This window comes from Dasypus novemcinctus, chromosome 13 (genome assembly GCF_030445035.2).
Source record: "Dasypus novemcinctus isolate mDasNov1 chromosome 13, mDasNov1.1.hap2, whole genome shotgun sequence".
NCBI classification, from domain to species: Eukaryota; Metazoa; Chordata; class Mammalia; order Cingulata; family Dasypodidae; genus Dasypus; species Dasypus novemcinctus.
Genome location: NC_080685.1, coordinates 38,216,863 through 38,241,599, shown reverse-complemented (window position 1 = coordinate 38,241,599; position 24,737 = coordinate 38,216,863). Strand labels below are relative to the sequence as shown.

General features: G+C 39.9%; 1 protein-coding gene and 1 pseudogene across 1 annotated transcript in view; one reads left to right on the top strand and one right to left on the bottom strand.

Annotated features, from left to right (window-relative positions):
• LOC101428943 (intelectin-2) overlaps positions 1-24,737 on the top strand; it is a 399,980-nt gene that overhangs the window by 67,002 nt on the left and 308,241 nt on the right. The gene's annotated exons all lie outside the window — the stretch shown is intronic.
• On the bottom strand, positions 1,908-3,177 carry LOC101429827 (pre-mRNA-processing factor 19 pseudogene; annotated as a pseudogene).

The window sequence follows — 24,737 nt, the reverse complement described above, 5'->3', positions numbered from 1 at the left end:
TTACTAACATTACTAGCTTTCTGATATATGAGGTATAACCTTAATATATGTTAACCGCCCCCCCCTCCCCTGCCAAGATGGCACCTTCATCTCTTTGCTTGTGTCTGTTTGTTGTCTGTTTTTTCCTTAGGAGGCACCAGGAACTGAACTTTGGACACAGCTGCTTGAACCACATCTGCTCCCTGCTTGTTTTGTTTTTTCGCTCATTGTCTTGCTTGTTGTTGTTTTTCCCTCATTTTCTGCTTGTTTTTTTTTTTTTTCTCCTTGATATCTGCTGTTGTTTGTCTTCTTTAAGAGGCACCAGAAACCAAACCTGGGACCTTCCTTCCATGAGGGAGGCAGGCATTCAACTGCTTGAGCCTCATCTGCTCCCCGATATATATTAAATTTTAAAAATAGCCACAAGCAAATATCTGTAACTTTTGTGACTCACTGAACTGTAACCCAAATGTTTTGTTCCTTGATGCTGATGCTATATTTTGTAAACTGCATAATCTTTACCTTGTAACTTAACAGTAAGGAAAGAACTCGTAACTGGTCCCTAGATATATCCCTTATCTTGTTTTCCAACCCTGAAGTCTGATACTACTGTATGTAGTCCAGAACTAACCAAGGCAGTTCTAATCAAAGTGAGCCTGCCTGACATGCACAATAGCCTAAGCCTTAACCTTCAAGTGTATTAAGCCTGTCACCAATCTGTGCATACTCAGAGATTAAGCTATCTCTGTCAACACATCACTTTCTAGTCATGCCGCATATGAATTAGCACGATGCTCACCTGCCATGTTTCCTCACTACTACATTGTCATCATAACTGGTCTTAGTTTGCTGATGCAAGGTACCAGAAATGAGTTGGCTTTTTTTTTCCTAAACATTTAAAAAATTATTTATTTATTTATTTCCCCTTCCTCCCCTCCCCAGTTGTCTGCTCTCTGTGTCCATTCACTGTGTGTTCTTCTGTGACCGCTTCTATCCTTATCAGCAGCACTGGGAATCTGTGTTTCTTTTTGTTGCATCATCTTGTTGTGTCAGCTCTCTGTGTGTGCAGTGCTATTCCTGGGCAGGCTGCACATTCTTTCACACTGGGCAGCTCTCCTTACGGGGCACACTCGTTGCACGTGGGGCTCCCCTATGTGGGGGACACCCCTGTGTGGCACGGCACTCCTTGTGTGCATTAGCACTGGGCATGGACCAGCTACACAGGTCAAGGAGGCCTGGGGTTTGAACTGCGGACCTCCCATGTAGTAGGCGGATGCCCTATCCATCGGGCCAAGTCCGCTTCCCAGGGGTTGGCTTTTATAATCGGAATTTTATTGGGGGAAAATCTTACAGTTTTGAGGCCATGAAATGTCCAAATCAAGGCACCGATGGAAAGGCTTTCTTACCCAAACCATCCCCTGGTGATCCTGGTGTCCTGCCACATGGCAAGGCAAAATGGCACCTGATCTCGGCCTGGGTCCCTGCCTTCCCCGAAAGCACACCATCTCCCTGAGCCCAGTTGTGTGCAATCAGGCATAGGGCTTGTCTCTTCAACCTTGAAATGCTCAGTGGGTCCATCCTCTTGTGGACTTCATGCCTCAGCTTGGGCAGCTGGCAATCCTTGAGTCTTCTCTCTCATGGTGGGATCAAAATGGCACAGCTCCCTTTTTAAAATTGTTTTTTAAAAAAATGAAATTAGATCACTCCATACAAAACCCTGTTCATGCTCTTGTGCCTGTCCCTTCACTGTTCCCATGGCTCAGCCTCTCCCCATTCACAGGAATGGAAACCAAGTGCATGTGTTTTGGCCCACCCCAGCACTCAAGACCAGCATGTGGGAGAGGTACCGGGCTCTGACGCAGATCCTTGGCAGAGGGTGCCAGTTCTTCCGTCCATGTCCAGTCCCTGTGAGACCTGGAGATGGTGGTGCTCAGGATACCATTCAGACCAGAGTGGAATGATGCGAGTGTCCTACCTGCACATTTCCTTCCCTCTTGGAGTCTTTCTCCCCTTCCTCCCTACCTACTCATCCCCCAGAGCTAACTCTACCCAACTACTGAGATGAGGCCCAGTTTCTTTCAGAAGTTGCAGGGCCTACAGGCTGTAGAACTTGAGGCTCCTGTCCATGCCAGTTGAAGCAATGAACTTGGCATGGTACCCGAAGGCTACCTCCATGGTCAGGCTCTGTAAACTGAAGAATCTCTGTTCACTGTTTGCAGATGTAGAACTGAATATCTATGCCCCCAAGGGCCAGGTAGGTACTGCTCAGGTCAAAGATCAGTGACTTCACCTCAAAACTGTTATCCAGCTGCAATGCCTTAAAATTCTTAAGCTTGTGCAGACATCAGAGCTTGTGACAGAGGAATTGACAGAGGAGTTGTCAGCTGCTGTAGCCAGGTAGTAGCTATTCTTGGAGAAGGTAATGCTGGTGATGGGACCTGAGTGGTCTGGAAAGTTGGCCACATTGGTGCACTCCTTCAAGTTCAGATCTTGACCTGAGAGTCCATGGTTTTTCTTCTAATAATGAGTCCACCAGGTGGAACTATGCACAGGTGAGGGAAGCCAGAGGTCTCAGCAGTCATGTTGGTGAGCACATGCCCTGCCTGGATGTCAGAGAAGGCCTAGTACTGGTTGGAGAAGCTCAGGAGATAGTCACCAGTGGCATGGAGACTGAGGCCTGTCACAGCACCTTCATGGACCCTAACAACCTGTAGACAAGAGGCGTTTGGGACTTACCAAATCCTGATAGTGGCATCTAGAGAAGATGAAAATACCAGGTCTTGGGAAGGGTGAAATACCACACTGTTGGTATTTCTTGGTACAGCCTTTAACAGTGGCCAGGATTTGCTCAGAACTTTTGTCAAAGATGATGACATTTCAGTGTGCCCCAATAGTGAGGATATTGTTGGTGTTGGAGAGGAAGAGGTCCAGGAGGAGGATCCCTGGAATGCTAGCACTGTGCAACCCCACATGGGAGGCCACCTGCTGGTGTTTGCTGAACTCTTCTGGCTTCACCAGCTCCTCAGGCACAGTCTTGCTTCTCTTCTTATGCTTCTGGATAATCTCTCGGGTCATTCCCAAATGGCCAACGGGCTGAGAGAGGGTTTGGAGTTTGGAATCAGCAGAGCACAGAGGCATGGAAAGAAGCTCCAAGGGGCTGGGCCCATTGAGCAGCTCAAGGCTGAGAAGATGAGCCATATGCCTGATCACCCACAGCTGGGTTCAGGGAGATAGAAGAGCAGCTGAGGCTGAGAGAGGAGGCCCAGAAAGAGACAAGCCTGATCACACACAAATGGTTCAGGGAGACTGTGAGCCTTGAGTGGAAGGCAAGGGCCTTGGTAGAGATCAGCTGCCGTCTTGCCTTGCCACAGGGCAGGATGCCAGGATCCCCAGAGCTGATTTTGGTAAGAAAGCATCTCTGCTGATGCCTTGATGTGGACATTTCACAGCCTTGCAACTGTAAGGTTTTACACCAAATAAAATTCCGAGTATAAAAGCCAACTCATTTTTGGTACTTTGCATTGGCAGCCTTGTGGCAAACTGAGACACAACCCCACCTCCCTTTTTGTTCAATCCCATAAAAACCCTGAGCACTTCCAACTCAGGGAAATGGACTTGAGGACTGCCTTCCTGTCTTCCAAAGCTATCCTTTGCTGAATAAATGCTTTCTCTTCTTGAAATCCCGATGTCACTTAATTAACTCTGCTGGGCATGGGGCAAGGAGTCACATTTGAACTACGACAGCTTTGGCAGTCAGTATAGTCTTCCCAAAGTTGAATGTGGCTGGCAAGATCTTGTCTCCAGTCTTCAGAAGTTTATTCAGAAGGGGACCCAAGTGTTCATATCAGATATCAATGTATTGTCTCTGCCAAAATATCTCAATGTTTTGTCTCTACACAAGGCTAAGGCATTTTATATTGTTTTCAATACTTATACTCCCCTCTCCCGCACCCCCATTGTCTGCTCTCTGTGTCCGTTCACTGTGTGTTCCTCTCTGTCCGCTTTTATTCTTGTCCGCAGCACCTGGAATCTATGTCTCATTTTCTTGCGTTATCTTGCTGTGTCAGCTCTCCATGTGTGCAGTGCCACTCCTGGGCAGGCTGTGCTTTTTTTTTTTTTTTTGGTGTGAGGTGGCTTTCCTTGCAGGCTGCACTCCTTGCATGTGGGGCTCCCCTACGTGGGGGACACACCCCTGTGTGGCAGGGCACTCCTTGTGTGCATCAGCACACAGGTCAGGAGAGGCCCTGGGTTTGAACCCTGGACGTCCCATATGGTAGGCCGACGCTCTATCAGTTGAGCCAAATCCACTTCTCTTAGAGCAGTGGTTCTTAAATGGTGTGGGTGTGGGAGAGTAGGAGTAATTTTATCTCTCAGGTAGCTTTTCCAGATACAGAAAATGAAAATATGGGATGCCCAGTTATATTTGACTTACAGACAAACAATGAGTCATTTCTTTAGTATTAGTATGTATTATGCAATATTTCATATGGCACCCTACATGCAAAGAGCATTCAGATATATCTGGAGACGTCGTTGGTTGTCATAACTGGGAAGATGGGGCTGCTGCTGGCATCTAGGGGTAGATACCGGGGCTGCTGCTAAACATCCCACATTGCTCAGCACAACAAAGAATCATCTGATCTGAAATGTCAATCATGCCACTATTAAGAAACCCTTGACTAGAAGATTTTGTTTAAATTCTACAGAATGGACGTCTCAAGGCCCTGGCCATAGGCAGCTGAAGATAAAGAAAATAAAAGATAAAAAATAAAGTTTAATTAAAAAATCTGCCCAGTGATAGTTCTTGGTTCAACCTGATTTACATGGTATGGGTCAGCCACTGTAGTGTCTTTACTTCTTTTCAGTATCTTTTTTTTTCTTCCTCAATAATAATAATTGTCCCTTACTAGTTCATTTCTGGTTTTTCTTCTTACTCTTGTATTCTCTTTTACTCTGTCACCTTTCGTTACCTCTGTCACATTTTTCTCTCTATCCTAATGTTAGGGTTCTGGAAGAAAGACACAGCCCACTAAAATAGTAGCTGAGGAGAGTTTGATAAAGAGACTACTTACAAAGATATACATAGGGTTAAGGAAAACCAGCAAGAGACGTGTAGTATTCCAGAGTTTACAACAACAGGGAGCAGTTACCAGCCCTCATTCTGAAGGGCAAGGGGAGGCAGCAGCTCCTGGAACTCAGAGAGAGTGTAGCTGTACAAGAGTCTACAGATAGGAGCTTGGTTTTGGTAGAGAGTTGTAGCCAACCCATGTCAATTCAGCAGGAAGGGAAACTGGTGAACAATTACCCTCATCCTGCTGCCCTCAAATCTTTTATCAATGTGTCTGATTGGCTAAATCTAACTAGAAGGCAGAAGGCAAGAGATTCCATAAATGTCAGCCTCCTGTGCTACAGAGTAGGGTAGAGAGTGATAGAGAATAAATTTTGAAGGACAATGAAAAATACCCAGTACAGTCAACTCCATTTGCATCACTTTTTGCTCTTTGTTCAGATGAAAACTTCATGGTCCCAACTTAGCAGATGTGCAATCATCCCATTAGCTCTCATATCATTGTGGGGTGATATAACTTCCATCATACACTCATGTGAGTCCTAATACATTAGTTTGCTAACAACGGTCTTCATATAAGCTTGCACGGAAAAATAATTAATGTAAAACATAACGCCTTCAGGGACTACTTTGACTGCGGTCATGAGGCCTTAGTTGATAATCATAGCTTTATTCTTCCACCAGCCAATTCTTCTTCCTTTTACCCCCTGCCAACATCTTGGTGGATAGGGCTCTTCAGTTGGTGTGGTGCCCCAATACGTCATTATTGCTGGATCTGAGTCTTTGCAGTCCTATCTTTGTTGGTTTGTAGCCTACTGACCAGGATTACTGGCCAGTGTTTTAAGACAGAGTCTTCCTTGTCTCCATTGTGTTATAGCAATTCCCCTGGGAAACCAGGATAAATCACCCAGCTAATACAGTGACCTCAAAAATGGGCAAGTTGCTAGCCACTCCATATGAATCAATGTAGATTTTTATTCAGTCCATCTAGTCTTCCTCACAAAGTGAACAATGAGATGAATCTCTGGAAGTTACTCCCAAGGAGAATTTCCCTTCATTATCATCTTTCAGACCACCCCTACTTGGGGCTGTAATTCAGTGGCTGTCTACTTAGAGGAAATGCCAACATACCATTCAGTTCCATTTGTAAATCATGCCTTTTCTTCTCCTCTAACTGCTCATAGGCTACTTCCTATGTGTGAACTGACGAAGAGAAAGCAAAACAGTAGGAGTAAGTGTCTGTTTATATAGTCTACATCTTTCCTCTTGACTTGCCTTGGCATGGTCCTAAATATACCATTTCCATTTTACAGTGGAATGCTGCTTTGCCCACCAATTTTATGATTTGATGGATCAGATAATACCTACTTTATGACAGGAAGTTTGGTTTCCATAGTCACTTGGTGCTCACTGGTCAGACATCTAGCCTCTCCATGGTACAGTAGCAAACAAATTTACAGAGACAGAAATCAGATTAATGGCTTCCAGGGCAGGGCAGAAGGGGGAGGGCAGAGTGGGGAATGTTTCTAACACAAGCCTAAAGAATACAAGCTTAGTAAAACTGGCATGGTGTTGAACTTCAAGTGGTAATGTCAACTACGAAAACGGGCAGGGTTCTGGGTCTCACCCTTGCTCACAGTGACTCCATTCTATTTTCTGTGATAGATTAGTGTTCCAAACACTCAAACAATCAAGAGTTTATGCATTCAGATTTTATAGTCATTTCTAAGTTCCCACTCATCGATTTCTGAAGAAAACCAGAAATTTTCTGGTCTGCGTAGAGCTTCTCTGAAATATAGAGAAAAGGTCAATAACATAGCAAGGAACTAATTTCTTGGTCTCAGAAATGTAACGGGAACCAAAAAACTATGTTTGGAAGATGAAGGCAGATGAAAATTTGCTCTCATGTTTGGTGGGGTGTGGGCGGATGAACGAGTACATATATGTCATTTAAAAATATATAGCTATGTACTTACCTCTAAGATAGCCAATGAAGTAGGAAGTGAGGGAAGCGGACTTGACCCAGTGGTTAGGGCGTCCGTCTACCACATGGAAGGTCCGCGGTTCAAACCTCGGACCTCCTTGACTGGTGTGGGGCTGGCCCATGCGCAGTGTTAATGCGCGCAAGGGGTGCCGTGCCACACAGGGGTGTCCCCCACGTAGGGGACCCCCATGCGCAAGGAGTGCACCCCATAAGGAGAGCCGCCCAGCACGAAAGAAAGTGCAGCCTGCCCAGGAATGGCGCCATATACACGGAGAACTGATGCAGCAAAATGATGTAACAAAAAGAGACACAGATTCCCGAGCTGCTGACAACAACAGAAGCAGACAAAGAAGAACACGCAGCAAAATGGACACAGAAAACAGACAACTGGTGGGGGGGAGGGGAGAGAAATTTTAAAAAAAGTTAAAAAAAAAAGTCCTCCTTAGGGCAAAAGGGGATAATTTGTAGTTCTCATTGTAAACTAATTAATTGGCATATTGGGTTGTACATCTGGCTCTTGTGACTTTGGATGAGCTGGAAAAAAAGGTGCTTAAAAAAATGAAAGAAAAAGTAGGACGTGAATAATTCTGAGGATGGAGAAATGATGATGGAGGAGGCTAGAGACAGAATATTGCTGTTTATCATAACAGAAAAATAAAGATGACAGTCAAAGGTGCTCATTTCAGTTTGGTTTCCCTCAGAAGTAGACCTGAAATAACGATTTGAGGGAAGTGGTTGTGGCTCAACTGATGGAGTGTCCACCTACCATATGGAGGGCCCAGATTTCAATGCCCAGGGCCTCCTGATATGTGTGATGAGCTGGCCCATGGGCAGTGCTGCCGCATGCAAGGAGTGCCATGCCACACAAGGGTGACCCCCATGTAGGGGTGCCCCATGCACAAGGAGTGCACCCTGCAAGGAAAGCAACCACGCATGAAAAAAGTGCAGGCTGTGCCGGAGTGGTGTCACACACATGGAGAGTTGATGCAGCAAGATGACACAACAAAAAAGAGACAAGGTTTCCTGGTGTGGCATGACAAAAGTACAAGTGGACACAGAAGAATGCACAATGAATGAACACAGAGAGCATGATATTGGCGGGGGAGGGGAAGGAGAGAGAAAGAAATAAAATAAATCTTTAAAAAAAAAAGATTTGAGTGGTAGTTTACTTTAGGGAAGTGATCCCTGCAAAATCAGAAAGGATGGAAAAGTGAGACAGAATAGACAGACCATAAAATGACAGACAATAAAATGTAATGTAATTAAGCCAAAAACCATTGTGCGAAAATAAAAGTTTGAATCTTAAAAAAATAAATAAATAAATAAAAGAAAGCTATTGTTTGGTGTTTAATTTCTTTTCTTCTTTTTTTTTTTGGTTTTAAAACTTTTTATTGCACTAGCATACATATATATGTATGTTATATACATATATATAACTCACAATTTCCATTTTAACACTCTCAATTATACATTTCAGTGGTATTAATGGCATTCACCTTATAGTGTTCCTATCACTAATACCATTAGTCTGTGGAGCAGGTGTAGCTCAGTGGTTTGAGTGCCTGCTTCCTATGTACAAGATCCCAGGTTCCCAATCCCCTGTACTTCCTAAAATAAATAAATAAATAAAAGATGACTGTTGTTAATAATAAGAGTAATTGCGAAAAAAATAGCCATTACTCCAACTTTTTCATCACCTCAAACATGTACTCAGCACCCATGGGACCAACACTCTTCTCTGACCCTCCTTCCCCCACCATCTTCCTAAGGTATTTCTTAACTCTTTGTGATGTGATTGTTCTTATGGCTCTCCCAGATGGTATGGTTAGAGGATGGCTAAGTAGAAATAGGTCCATTTCAACAGTTCCATCTCCTAGAGTCTTTGGATTCCTTCCTCTATGGAAGGAATGCCAGGTAATTTATGGCATATCAATCTCATTAATTATAGGCAAACTTTGAGTCCAGGTTTCAATTAGACAACCTGTAAAACTATTCATGTACTCCATGATGTTCAAACCAAAATACTAAATCCTCAATTCTAGGTGAGTGCCCTCTCATTAATAAATTTGGCCAAATGAAGTCTTATATTTTGTTTTTTGTTGTCTATCATTCTAAGAATCCACTTAATATATGCTCTCCACATTCTTGCTGGTAGAACTTGACAAAATCCTGCAACCCTGTTGGTGTAGAGGTTATCTCCTTCCTAAGCCTTGCTATCTCTGTGGCCATACTGGCATCTGGCTGCTATGGGTGTTGGACAATATGCATGCCCTATAAGGCCACAACTTCAAGTGCAGTCACTGAAGACTTTTGTCCAGGGTAAAACTGATTACTTCTGGGGAAGGGGGAGAGGCTGCTAAGACCATCCCAAATATTGTAGGGGACATCCTTTCATGAAAAATTTTTCATATGTTTGTATTTATAGATAGCTAAACTAAACATAGCTTATCTAAAACTGAAAAATTGAACTTGGAGTCCTGTGTTTTTATTTGGTAAGTCTGGCATCCCTAATTACTAGTATCCCATTTCTTCCTTAACTATGTGAGCAACCCAATCTCACAATCCCATTTTAAGGATCTCTTTCCTGAATCCATTTCTAGCTCCAATAACTGAATCACTCATTGTCTCATCAGGAAAGGGATGTATGCTCAAACAGAGTACTGAGAGGAATTTACTGAAGCAATACTGACAAAAGTGTAGGAGGGTTAAAGGAATATGAGGGATGGTGCAACAATATTCTGGGGTTACCAACAGCAGGGAGCCATTACCAGTCTTATGACTGAAGAAATCAGACACAAATTTCTGCCTTCAAGGAATAAATATTATTTGTGGGGAGTGTGGCAGATTGAGTTATGTATCTCAGAAAAATATATGTAAAAATGGTACTTAGTCTTAATTCATTCCTGTGGGTATGAACCCATTATGGATAGGACCTTTTGAAGATATTTTTAGTTAACATGTGGCCCAACTGAATGAGGTTGGCCTTAATCATATTACTGTAGAAGTAATCATATTACTTCTAGAGAAGGCCACAGGGAGACAGCCACCGGAAAGGAGAGGAAGGCAGAAGTCAAAGGAACCTAGAAGAATACATCACTATGTGATGGGAGGCCAAAGAACCTAAGGATCATCAGTCCATCAAAATGTTACTAACCCCAGGAACAAGCAAGACTGCCTGCCTCTGAAACTGTGAGATGATAAATTCAGGTAAAATGAATTTAAGCAAACCATTGTGTTATAATTGTCATAGCGGCTATGATGATTAAGTCAATGTATCAACTCGGCCAGGTAATTATGCCCAGTTGTTTGTCAAGCAAGCACTGAGTTAATTGTAATACAAGGACATTTATGGACTTTAGTCGTCAGTGAGTTGACTGCATAAATGGCTGATTACATCTATGAACAATCAGGGAAATTGCTGTCAGCAATGAGTGATGTTTTATCCAATCAGTTGAACGTCTTAAAGGGGAAATGATACCAGCATTCAGAAAGAATTTCCCAGCTCATCTTTGGACAGGCAACATCTCCCAGAAACTCAAGAACCTTCATTGGACTTTCATCAGAGGCTGTGGTTTGCAGCCTGCCTGCAGAATCTGTACTTGTGCATCCCCACATTCCTGTGAGAGAATTTTATAAAATTTCATACTATTTACAGATATTTCCTGTTGATTCTGTTTCCGTAGAGAATCCTGACTAACACAGCAGCCAAGAAACTAAGATGGGAAACAGCCTGTAATCAAATTAAAGCAATAAAATACATTGAATGCCAGCTAATGATAAGTACTATGGTAATGCTACCAAAAGAAGTAATTCACTAAGAGTAAGAACAACAATTCAAACAGAAATATTTGAATAGGATTCTTATTGTTTGATAATCTAATTAATGAATAAGAGTGATCCTATACATATATTGGGAAAAGATTTAAATCTTCGCTGATTTAACTACTGACATTGAGAAATATAATAAAAATCATAATTCTGTAGCAAAACAAGGACATTGATCACAAACTGGTTAGTGAGTGTCATCAATTCAAAGAATATTTAAATATTTAAGAACAGTCACTGTGTAAGCAAATGTGAAATACTCTGAAATCTTATGGCTAATATCTGAAAGAAACTTGGTAGAGTATTCCCCATATTTAACAATAACAATCTTAAAATGTATATGTCATTACCAATAATCAATAATAAGTGAAGGTAAAATAACTTTTCTAAAATGATAATAATAATAAATTTTGAAGAACCATGTTGGAGAAATGACTAATTTATATCTCTATTCTCCCTGTAGAAAATGACACGAACAAAATTGTTGTTATTGGAACCCATGATCAAAGAGTACATAGCTAACAACATGGCAGAAATTAGATTTGTGGAAATGTATGTTAAGCAGCTAATTAATAAAAACATGTATTTTAGGATATTTTAATAGTGATATTTGCCCATTAAAATAATAATTTGTTGTGATTTATTTTTTATATTAAATAAATATAGGTTTTTACCTAAATATATATTCCTTTTATAGTATTTTTCTTTATTTTCTTTAAAAATAGCTGGTTATAAGAGGAATACATTAAATATTAAAATTTAATATTTTAATATAAGTGCTGGAAAATTGAATGGGAAAGGATGGTACAATATATACCATAGAAACACTAACCCAAGAGAAAATGGTGTGGCTAAATTTATATCTGACAACATTGAATGTCAGACAAGAAGTATTACTAGAAATAAAACTTGACATGTCATAATGATTAAATGGTCAATTTAACAGGAAGATATAAAAATCCTAAATATTTCTACACCTGATAATATAGGAATTGAATGAAAGAGAAAGGAAAAATATAAAAATCTACAGTCATAGTTGGGGATTTTGACATACCCATTTTAGTAATGAATAGAACAAGCAGAAAAATATCAGAGATAAAGCCGAGTTGAAGAACATAATTCACAAACTCGACTTACTTGACAAACATGGGACAATCTAAAAAGAGCAGAATACACATTCTTTTCAAGTTTACATGGAACATTTACGAAAATTGATCATATAATGGGCTAGAAAGCAATTCTCAACAAATTTTAAAATTACAGAATATGTTGTTTATACTGAAATTAATCTAGAAACCAATAAGGAAAATATTGGTGACAGATTTGTAATAGGCCAACTTTGTTAGGCTGAACTATATTTCCCAGAGTTCCCTTTTCCTGTTAGGGAAGCTGCAAGGGAGATTCTCCCTTGAGAATTGAAGTGTGGAAGGGAGGCAGCAGCCATCTTGATTCACACAAATACAAATATGATGCTGATCAAGTTGATGCAGACAAGCTGATGCTGACTCACTTCATTGGCATGAAGCAATAGCTAGGCCTGCCAACTGTATTCTCTTCTACCCTGAATCTTCTTCAGTCTCTCTGACTCTTGGCCCATGTACATGTTTAGATTCATAAAGAAAGATGTGGCTTCTGTAGCATGCCCTTATCACCAAGGTCAGGCGCAACAGGAATGGACTTAGGTTTCAGTGCATCATCATAGGATTATAGCCTACTCATGATGTAACTGAGTTAACATACATAATTATACCATATTGAATTATAACCTAAATGGTTGCTGATCTCCTGATGTATTATAGTATAGAAAATTCAAATATTAGTAAAGGTTGTAATTCACTAAACTGTAATCCTATGTACATTAACCTTTTGATATGAGGCCAGAAGCAAATGTTTATAACTAATGAAACTCATTGAAATGTAACCCAGATGCCTTGTGTCTTTTACAATGACGATGCTTTAATTTTGAACTATACAGTCTTCATTTTGTAGCTAACAACAGTGCACTTGTTACAACTATCAATTATTAATGAAGGACTTGCCTAACTGCAAGGCAAGCTCCTGTTTTTCTTATTTGTTTTATCTAAGCCTAGTGAAACAAGCATGTGACAGAGAAGCCTGAACTCAAGAACACTCTGGTTGTGTAATCACAGTGAGCAGAAACCACAGGAAATAAAGATACCGGACTGGAAAGGGAGCATGGAGTCTGAGGTCTGAATGTTAGCCCACTGCCCACCCGCCTCCCCCTCCTCAAATAACCAGCCAATGGCAAATAGCCTAACTTGTATGATATAGATTGCACGTGAGGCCAGCCAATGACATCTCTGTCCCCACCTCCCTTTTTCTGAATCCTATAAAAACCTTTGCCTCCTTAGTACAGGAGGCAGATTTTAGACTTTGTCTCCTGATCTCTACTCATTTGCTTTGCAATAAAACTCTTCTCTCCTGAAGTCTCAATGTCTCTCAGTGGCTCAGAGTGCATCAGGTAAGGATTCATCTTGAAAGCATCCAATTCAATCATCTGCCTTTCTCGACTCCCTGCCTGTGGATTTATGGCTCCAGTATTAGACAAAAAGAAGCACTGTAAAGAATGCTTAGCTGGTCCCCCAAATTGTGGAAGCCAATCACTTGTAATAGGATCTGTTTATTTATCTTCTATAGGTATATATCTACCTCCTACTGATTCTATTCTGGTTAAATCCTGACTGATACAGTATAGAATAACCACGTGTTTGGATATTAAGCAATATACCTCTGAAGAGCTATGTCAAAGAAGAAATCTCAAAGCATAGTAGAAAATAGTTGTAACTGAATAATAATAAAAATGACCTGTAACATAACTTGTGGCTTGCAAAGCTTAAGTTTTATACTAAAAAAAGAAGAAAAGCTGGAAATAAGTGATTTAAGGCTCTACACTAAGAAGCTAGCAAAGAACAGTAAATGACCCAAGATATAGAAGGAAGTATATAAAAAAGGAAGCAGAAATTAATGATTAAAAAAACCCAAACATACAATAGGGAAAATCAATAAACCTCAAAACTGCTACTTTGATAGTATTAATAAAATGTATAAGTCCCTGGCAAGACTGATCTAGAAAAAAGAGAGAATGCATATTAAACCAATATCAGGATGAAAAGGGAGGGCATCACTATACAAACTGAAGACATTAAAAAGATAATAAGGTGCAGCGATGCTCAGAGATGTATTCACCAAGGGCAATGAATGTCTCATGATGATGGAGGAGGTTGTTGTTGTGGGGAGAGGAGTGGAGTGAGGGGGTAGGGGGGTTTATGGGGACCTCATATTTTTTTAATGTAATATTAAAAAAAAAAGACAAAAAATGGAAAAAAAATAAATACATAACAATCTTGGTTTGATACTGACTTAACTTCAATAGCACACAGAAACTATGTTTCTGTATCTCTCTGTTCCCCTAACTTCATGTAGGTCTTGTCAAAAATTACATATTTATACATTATGAGTCCTAAGTCATTGGTTTATTACATGTTATGCATTTGGCTTTGAGATCCTGTAGGAAGTAAAAAGTGGAGTTACAAACCAAAAATACAAAAGTACTGGCATTTATATTTACCCATGTCCTTACCATTACTGGTGATTTTTATTTCTTCATGTGTCTTTGATCTATTGTCTAGTGTCCTGCAGAATCACCTTTAGCATTTCTTGCAGGGTTGATCTAGTGCCAATGAACTACCTCAGCTTTTGTTTAACTGGAAATGTCTTAATCTTTCTCTCATTTTTGAAAAAGTGTTTTGCTGGATATAGAACTCTTGATTGACAATTTTTTTTTGCTTTCAGAACTCTAAATATGTCATCACACTGCCTTCTTGTCTCCATGGTTTCTGATGAGAAATCGGCACGTAATCTTATTGAGGTTCCTTGAATTTAACATGCTGCCTCTCTCTTGCACCTTTCATAGTTCTCTTTATCTTTGGTATTCAATATTATAGTATGTCTAGTGTGCATCTATTTGGGTTTATCCTCTTTGGAGTTTGTTGAGCAGTTTAGATGACTATATTCAGGGCTTTAGTTAAATTAAATTTGGGAAGCTTTCGGCCATTATTTTTTTTAAATATTCCCTCTGCTCCTTTCTTTCTTCTCATGTGTTCTCATGTGTTTCCACAATGTGTATTTTGGTACACTTGATGGTACGTCACATGTTCCATAGGCTATATTCATTTTTCTTCATTCTTTTTTCTTTCTGCTTCAGAATTTCAAGTTTCTGTTATCATGTTTGTATAAGTCAGCCAAAGGGGTGCTGATGCAAATACCAGAAATCTGTTGGCTCTTATAAAGGGTATTTATTTGGGGTAGGAGCTTACAGATACCAGACCATAAAGCATAAGTTACTTCCTTCACCAGAGTCTGTCTGGAGCAAGATGGCTGCCAGCAACTGCAAAGGTTCAGATTTTCTGGGTTCCCATGTTCCTGGGACTTGCTTTTCTCTGGGTTCAAGATTCCTTTCTTTCTGGAGTTGGCTTCTCTTTCCTCTGTGAAGTTACTTCCCAGGGCTCCAGCTTAAGTCTTCAGCATCAAACTCCAATATCAAAACTCCAACATCAGAAACCCTCAACTCTGTCCTTTGCCATGTCTTTTATCTGTGAACCCCCACCCACCAATGGGTGGGGACTCAAAGCCTTAATTGTAACTCAATCATGCCCAGGTACAGATTGGATTACAAACCTAATCCAATATTTCTTTCTGGAATTCATCAATAATATCAGACTCCTACAGTGGTCTTCAGTTCTGCTTGGTTCCTTTTCATAATTTCTTTCTCTTTATTGATATTCTCTTTGCATTTACCTATCATTTTCCTAATGTCCTTTATTTCTTTGTCCATACTTTCCTTTTGCTCTTTGAATATAGTTAGGACTATTTTTTCCCCAGTTTTCTGAGTGTTTTAGATTTTTAATAAATGAAAATTGTGAAAAGGTGTTGGATTTTGTCAAATGTCTTTTCTGCATCCATTGACATGATTCCCACCTGCCCCCCCTTCATTCTATTAATGTGGTATATTATACTGATTGGTTTTTGTAGTTTGAACTGCCTTTGCATTCTGGGGTAAATCCCACTTAGTTATGGTGTGTGATCTCTTTAATATAGTATTGGGTTTGGTTTGCTAATAATTTGTTGAGGACTTTTGATCTTAGTCATAAGAGAAATTAACCTGTAATTTTTTTCTTATCTGGTTTTGTTTCAGGGTAATGCTGGCTTCATAGCATAAGTTAGGAAATGTGTCTCCCTCCTCTTTTTTTGGAAGAGTTTGAGAAAGATTTGTATCAATTCTTCTTTTTAAAAAATATTTTTTATTCAAGTATATCATTCATACATGAACATACATAAACAACAAGTATAGTAAAAGTTGTGAAGTTACAAAATAAACATGCATAACATTATACAGGGATCCCACACATCACCCTTCCACTGACATTTTGCATTGTTGTGATACATTGGTAATAAACTGTGCAAGAGGATCATCAAAATATTACTATTAGCTAGTAATATTTATATAGTTAGTAATATTACTATAGTTATAGTCCACATCTTACATTTGGTGTATTTTTTCCCCCAACCCACCCTATTTTTAAAAACAAATCAATTTTATTAATACATATTAATAAGGTATGCAATTTATCCAAAGTGCACAATCAACGCTATTTGGTATAATCACTTAGTTTTGTGTTATTTCAATCATTATTGAAACATTTTCATTAATTCAATAATAATGATAATAAAAAAACAGACAAGCAAGAAAATTCCTCCCTTCTCAATCTCTGTTTCCTCTGCTGTACATAGTTGTTATTTCTGGCTATTCTTGCACAATTATTTATTTTTTATTGAGATGTATTCACATACCATATGATACAGCCAAAGAGTATAATCAATGGCTTTTTTTAGCTGTTAAAAAGACCTTTATTGCAAAATTGTAAAATAAATAGAAAACTAGATTGAAAGAAATACACATTTTTAAAGAGAGAGCAAGGCCAGGTTAGATTTAATATAATCAATTATAAGAAATAGATAGTATAGCAACAAACATTTATAAAGGTAAATAAGAATTTTAGTATAAAAGAAATTAATTATAACATAATTTTAATTTTTATATTATAGCTCTAGCTATTGGACATAATCTCTAAGAATGAAATAAAGTATTGATTTAATTATTTAAATTCCATTTAGACCATAATTTTTTCTGGGTAATCAAATTTCTATTTGGGAAGTCCAACACTTACAGTTTTGTCTTTTTTTAAAAAAGATTTATTTTTTATTTATTTCCCTCCCCTCCCCTCCCCCATTCCTCCCGTTGTCTGCTCTCTGTGTCCATTCACTGTGCTTTCTTCTGTATCTGCTTGTATTCTCATCAGGCAGCTCCGGGAATCAATCCTGGGACCTTCTGGAGTGAAAGAGAGGCAATTACTCTCTTCCGCCACCTCAACTTCCTGCCCTGCTACATCTTATTTTCTCTCCTCTGTGTTTCTTGTTGCATCATCTTGCTGTGCCAGTTCTCTGTGCCAGCTGGCACTCCTGTGTGGGGAGGCTTTCCTGTGTGGAATGGCATTCTGCATGGGCCAGCTTGCCCTGTGGGCCAGCTTGCTCTCACCAGGAGGCCCTGGGCTGGGAACCCTGGACATTTTACATGGTTGATGGGAGCCCAATTGGTTCAACCACAATGGTTTCCCTCTCTGTCTTTTTAATAGTGGCCATTCTGAAAGGTGTGAAATGATATCTCATTGTGGTTTTGATTTGCATTTCCCTAATTGTTACTGATGCTGAGGATTTTTTCATGTGTTTTTTCTTTGCCATTTGTATTTATTCTTTAGGCAAATGCCTATTCAAGTCTTTTGTCCATTTTTTAATTGGGTTGTTTGTCTTTTTATTGTTGAGTTGTAACATCTCTTTATCTATCCTGGATATTAAATCCTTATTGGACATATGATTTCCAAATATTTTTCTCCCATTGAGTCAGCTACCTTTTCACCCTTTTGACAAAATGCAAAAGGTACAAAAGTGTTTAATTTTGAGGAGGTTCCATTTATCTATTTTTTCTTTTGTTTTGTGTGCTTTGGGTATAAGGGTCAAGAAATCACCACCCACTCCAAGGCTAGGACTATTTTTTAAAAACCTTTTGTCTGGTACATCCCTTGTTGATGGCTTCTAATTCTTTAATCTTTCCATGGAACATTCCTGTTTCTTTGTATGTTTTGTAATCTTTTATAGAAACCTTGGTATTTTGATATTTTATTGAATTATTGCTGGAATTTGGGCTCCAAGGCATCTGTTCATTAAATCCAGTTAGTGTTATGACAGAGCTTTCCTTGAATGTCAGGAGCTAACCAAAAAGATGGATGAGGAGGAGAATGAAAAAGCAAGCACCTTTCCTGGTCTTTGTAGATTGACTGGAGTCAGTACTCTCTTTCAGAGCTTAGCCATAAAATGAGTTTATTGAACAGTTTGAGGCAAAAGTATACTGTCCTTCCTGTGTTTTTCAGCACCACATCATGTCCTTGGCATGCATGTGTGGCCCTAGGAATTCCCCATATAAATGGATATACTACACTGAGTGTATACCAATACTATACTGAACTTTTCTTGTCAAAGTCATTCACATCATTTTTTGACCATCCTTTACTTTTATTTTGGAAAAATATTCACAACTTAAAAATTAGTATTTTAACCATTTTGAGTATACAATTCAGTGATATTAAGTCCATTCACAATATTGTCTAACCATTACCACTATTTTCAGAATATTTCATCATCCCAAATAGAAACATTATGCTCATTAAGCAATAACTCCCATTCTCCTCTCTCCCCAGACCCTGGTAACCTCTATTCTGTTTTCTATGCCAATGGATTTGACTATTTTAGATACTTCAGATCATACAATATCTGTTCTTTTTGTCTGGCTTATCTCACTCAACATGATATCGTCAAAGTTCATCAATGTCATAGTATGTATCAGAACTTCCTTCCTTTTTTTTTAAAAATTGGGAAGTGGATTTGGCTCAACTGATATTGTGTCCGCCTACCACATGGGAGATCCAGGGTTCAAACCCAGGGCTTCCTGACCTGTGTGGTGAGCTGACCCACATGCAGTGCTGATGCGCATAAGAAGTGCCCTGCCACGCAGGGGTGTCCCCCATGTAGGGGAGCCCCATGCACAATGACTGCACCCTGCAAGGAGAGCCACCCCACGGAAAAAAAAGCATAGCCCGCCCAGGAGTGGCACCGCACACACGGAGAGTTGATGCAGCAAGATGATGCAACTAAAAGAGATACAGATTCCCGGTGCCACTGATGAGAATGCCAGCGGACACAGAAGAAAACACAGTGAATGGACACAGAGAGCAGACGAAAGGGAGAAAGGGAAGAGAAACTTAAAAAAAAAGTTTTTAAAGATTTTTCTTTATTAGAGAAGAAGTTGTTGTTTACAGAAAAATCATGCAGCAAATACAGAGTTCCCATATACCCCCCTTGCACATGGAGTTTTTCCTATAAGTAGCACTTTGCATTAGTATGGTACTTTTGTTACAATTGATGAATATTATTATAATTATACTCTTACATAAAGTCCACAGTTTACATTAGGATTTACTGTTTGTGTTGTGCATTTGTACAGTTTTAAAAAATTTTATTCTAGTATATATACAACTTAAATTTTCTCCCTTTAACCACATTCTAGTATATAATTCAGTGGAATTAATTACAATCACAATGTTATGCTAACATACCACCATCCATTATTGAAACTTTTTCATCATCCCAGAAACTCCGTGCCAATTAAGCATTATATTAACTCCCTGTTTTAGTTTGCCAAAGGCCTGCAGATACAAAGTACTGGAAATGGATTGGCTTTTATTTACTTATTTATTTATTTTTAAAGATTTATTTTATTTATTTCTCTCCCCTTAACCCCCTCCCCCCCTCCCCCCCCCGTTATCTCCTGTCTGTGTCCATTCGCTGTGTGTTCTCCTGAATCCCTTGCATTATCAGGTGGCACTGGGAAACTGCATCTCTTTTTGGTGCATCATCTTGTTGCATCAGCTCTCCGCGTGTGCGGTGCTACTCCTGGGCGGGCAGCGCTTTTTTCGCGAGGGGTGGCTTTCCTTACGGGGTGCACTCCTTGAATGCAGGGCTCCCCTATGTGGGGGACACCCCTGCGTGGCACAGCATTCCTTGCGCATGGCAGCACTGCACATGGGCCAGCTTACTACATGGGTCAGGAGGGCCTGGGGATTGAGCCCTGGACCTCAGGATAGTAGACGGACGTTCTATCAGTTAAGCCACATCTGCTTCCCGGGTTGGCCTTTATAAAGGGGATTTATTTAGGGTAAAATCTTACAGTTCCAAGGCCATGAAAAGTCCAACTCAAGGCACTGTGAGAGATGTTTTCTCACCAAAGTCAGCAGCCAGGTGGTGAAGTAAGATGTTTGCTGATCTCTACCGAGGTCCCAGCCTTCCTCTCTGGGCTCACCATCTCTTGGAGCCCATCTTAGCTGTGAGCAACCAGGTAGAGGCTTGTCTCTTTATGGGTCTCTATTAGTCTTGGCTGCTCCACTTTCTTCCTGAGTTTAGCTGCATGCTGTCAGGCATATGGCTCATCTCTCCCTGGGCCTCAGCTCTTTGAGCCTCTTGGGGACTTCTCTCCTTGCTGGTCAGCTGAGGGCAAAACTGGAATCCTTTCTTTCACATGGCAGGATTAAAATATGGTGGCTCCCTTTTCCTGTGTCTGTTTTTATCAGACACAGCAAGAGGGGGGCAACTCAACCCAAGACATGCCTCACTGACATAGTCCAATAGAAAGGGTCTCATATTCACAGGAATGAATTATTTCACAAAGATAATCTTTCTCTTTTTGGGTTCATAAATATTTCAAACCGCCATACTTCCCATTACTACACTTACCCAAGCCCCAAGTAACTTGTATTGTAGTTTCTGACTGTATAAATTTACTTATTCTAATTACTGCATATCAGTGAGATCATAAAATATTTTTCTCATGTTTCAGACTTATTTCACACAACACGATGTCTACAAGGTACATCCATGTTATGGCATGTATCAGAACTTCATTCCTTTTTATGGTTGAATAATATTCTATTGCATGCTGTTTTAGTTTCCTAGGCTGCTTAAAGCAAATACCATGAAATGGGTTGGATTTGACAATGGAAATTTATTCAATCAGAGTTACAGTCCAGGAAAATGTCTAAATCAAAGTATCATTGAGATTTTGCTTTCTTCCTGAACACCAGTTGCAGGCAATCATTTGGTTTCTCTGCCATATGGCAAGGCACATGGCAGTGTCTGCTGGTCTTTCCTTTCTCTTTGCAGTTTCATTGACTTCAGCTTCTTGCTTCCACGGCTTTCTCTCTCTCTGCATTCATTCCAATTATAATGGACTCCAGTAATAGGATTAAGACCCTTTCTGAATGAGGTGGTCACACCTTGTGTCTTATATGGCTTTGCATTTTTTCCACAACTCTTCCAGTTCTTTCCCATTAGTCAGCATTTAATTTCTTAATAGTTACACAGCAATTCTTGTGAAATAACTGCTTGTGAGCTCACGATTGAGAAAGTATGCTTAGACTCCTAACTGCTTGATCACTTTTGTTCCAATAGATACTTTATGTAATTACTGTGAAAGGATAAATTCTTTGCTGCCGGAAAACATTCTGTCAGTCCATTCCTTGATTATTTGTCCTGAGCACCTCATTTTTAAATCATGCTCCCCCTTCATGTGCCCTCTCATCCACATGTAGACATACAGTATAAAAGACCCCTCTTGCTTTGTGGTAAGTACAGCTTGAGCCTCAGAATTGTCACACTCTCGACTTGCTGCCACCACCATGGATGAGGATTTAGGTCACAACCAGGCTCAGACTCTCCGAGAGAGAGGCTTTTCCCTCTGGACCATTGAGGGCGAGTCCCCATGTAAGCGCTCTATTAAATGCTCTTTGCTTACCAAGCTGGACTTGCCTGAGTCTTTGTGTGGTCTGATATATCTCTCAGTTTGGTGGGAAGCTGTTATTTCACATGGCTCCCAGCTATGCTCCGAACGCACCTTAACTGAATTAGCCTCATTAAAGGTTCTACCTATAACAAGTTTACATCCACAGGGATGGACTAACTTTAAGAACATGTTTTCCCACAGTTCATACAGTTTCAAATGACCACACATTTATATACCACATTTTAATGATTTATTTTCTGTTGAAGGGCTCTTGGGTTGCTTCCGTTTTTTGACAATTGTGAATAATGCTGTGAACACCAGTATGCAAATATCTGTTTGAGTCCCTGTTTCACTTCTTTTGGGTGTATACCTAGAAGTAGGATGGCTGGGTCATATGGTAATTCTATACTTAACTTTCTGAGGAACTGCCAAACTGTTTTCCAAGGGGCTCCACTGTTATATTCAACAGTGAACGAGTGTTCCCATCTCTCTGTGTCTTCTCCAACACCTGTAATTTTTCATATTCTTAAAATAGTATCCCTACTAATGGGAATGAAATGGTTTCTCACAGTGGTTTTGATTTGTATTTCCCTGGTGGCCAATAATGTTGATCATCTTTTCATGTGCTTTTGGCCATTTGTATATCTTCTTTGGAGAGATGTCTTTTGCCCATTTTTAATTTGTGTTTCATTTAATTATTAAATTGAAGGGTTTTTTATATATTCTGGATATTAAACTTTTATCAGATATGTGAATTCCAAATATTTTCTCCTATTCTGTCAGTTGTTTTACTTTCATGTTAAAGTTTTTTTATGCACAAAACTTTTTAATTTTGATGAGGTCTCCCATTTATCCATTTTTTTCTTTTATTGCTTGTGCTTTGGGTATAAATTCTAAGAAACCATTACCTAATACATGGTCCAGAGATGCTTCCCTATGTTTTCTTCTATGTGTTTGATAGTTCTGGCTTTATATTTAGCTCTTTGATGCATTTTGAGTATATATTTTATACGGTGTGAGGTAGAGATCCTCTTTCTTTCTTTTGCAAAAGGAGATCCAGTTTTCCTAGTTTTTCCCAATTGAGTGGTCTCGGTTCTCTTGTCAAAAGTCAGTTGGTCATAAATGTGAGGGTTGATTTCTGAACTCTCAATTCAGTTTCATTGGTCTATATGTCTGTCCATGTGCTAGTTCCGTGATGTTTTGATTGCTGTATTTTGTAATAAGTTTTAAGATTGGGAAGTGTGAGTTCTCTGACATCATTGTTTTTTTCAAGATGACTTTGGCTATTTCAGGCCCCTTACCTTTCCATATGAATTTAATGATTGGGTTTTCCATTTCTGCAAAGAAGGTTGTTGCAATTTGGATTGGGATTGCAATGAATCTGTAAATTACTTTGGATAGAATTGACATCTTAAATATACTTAGTCTTCCAATCCATGAATATGGAATATCCTTCCATTTGTTTGTCTTCTTTGATTTCTTTTAGAAATGTTTTGTAGTTTTCTGTGTACAAGTCTTTTACATCCTTAGTTAAATTTGCTTCTAGATATTTGATTTTTTTTTTTTAGGAATTCAGGTTGCCTTTATTTATTTATTTTTTAAATTAATTAATTAATTTTTAATGTTACATTAAAAAAATATGAGGTCCCCATATACCTTCCCCACCCCCCTTAACCCACTCCTCCTATAACCACAACCTCCTCCATCATCTTGGGACATTCATTGCACTTGGTAAATACATCTCTGAGCACTGCTGCACCACATGGTCAATGGTCCACATTACAGTTTACACTCTTCCCCAGTCCACCCAGTGGGCCATGGGAGGACATACAATGTCCAGTAACTGTCCCTGCAGTATCTCCAAGTCCTGAAAATGCCCCCACATCACATCTCTTCTTCCCATTCCTACCCTCAGCAGCTACTATGGCCACTTTTTCCATCTCAGTGCTACATTTACTTCCATTACTAATCACATTAGTTCCAGAATAGAGAATCAGCAAGTCCACTCTAATCTATACTCTATTCCTCCATTCTGTGGATCCTGGGATGGTTATGTTCCCTCCACCTCTGTATTGAGAGGGTGCTTCGATTCCAGTTCGATGATGGATGCAATTCTCCTGTTTGCAGTTGTAGGCACTCTTGGCTCCCTGGTAGGTGATTGACCTTCTTCACCTCCTTGTTAGCTGGCTGGGGTAAGTCCAATAAACCAGAGGGTAGGAGTTGCAAGTCTGTTGAGGCTCAGGGCCTGGCTATCATATGGAGAATCCAGAGATTCAGGTCCCCAGAGTATACACTAAACCCCAGCACCAACCACAGGTTCGGTAAAAGTGACAGGAGAGGCTTGTGAACAAAGATCACACCTGAGTCTGACTCCATCACACTCAGGACCACAAACTCCAAAGTAGGGCCAACTGACATGGCACTGAACTCCATCTGCCATGACCATAGAACCAGTGGGTCTCTGTAGCCCTCAGAAGAACCAATACCTGGGGTTGTATCTATTTAATCTGTCTCTGGGACTCTGCTGAGGTGTGCATAAGGGCAACCCCTCTGATGACCTCCTGGCTCTTTTTTGGAGACTCATAGCCATATAAACTCATTTGTCCTTTCCATTTCCCCCTTTTATTCAGGGTCAAAAAGCATTTTTAACTCCTGATATTACATGTAGGCTGAGATATTCTGCTGGTCTGAGTTGACCCTTTTATTCAAGGTTGTTCTCCAGCCACATCATCAGCTGGTACTTGGTAGTAATCACTCTGTGTTAGGGAGGCTCATCCCCAGGAGTCATGTCCCACACTGGGGAGAAGGCAATGCATTTGCATGCTGAGTTTGGCTTCGAGACTGGCCATATTTGAGCAACATGGAGGCTCTCAGGAGGTAACTCCTAGGCACCCTGCAGTTCTAGGTCTAGTTCG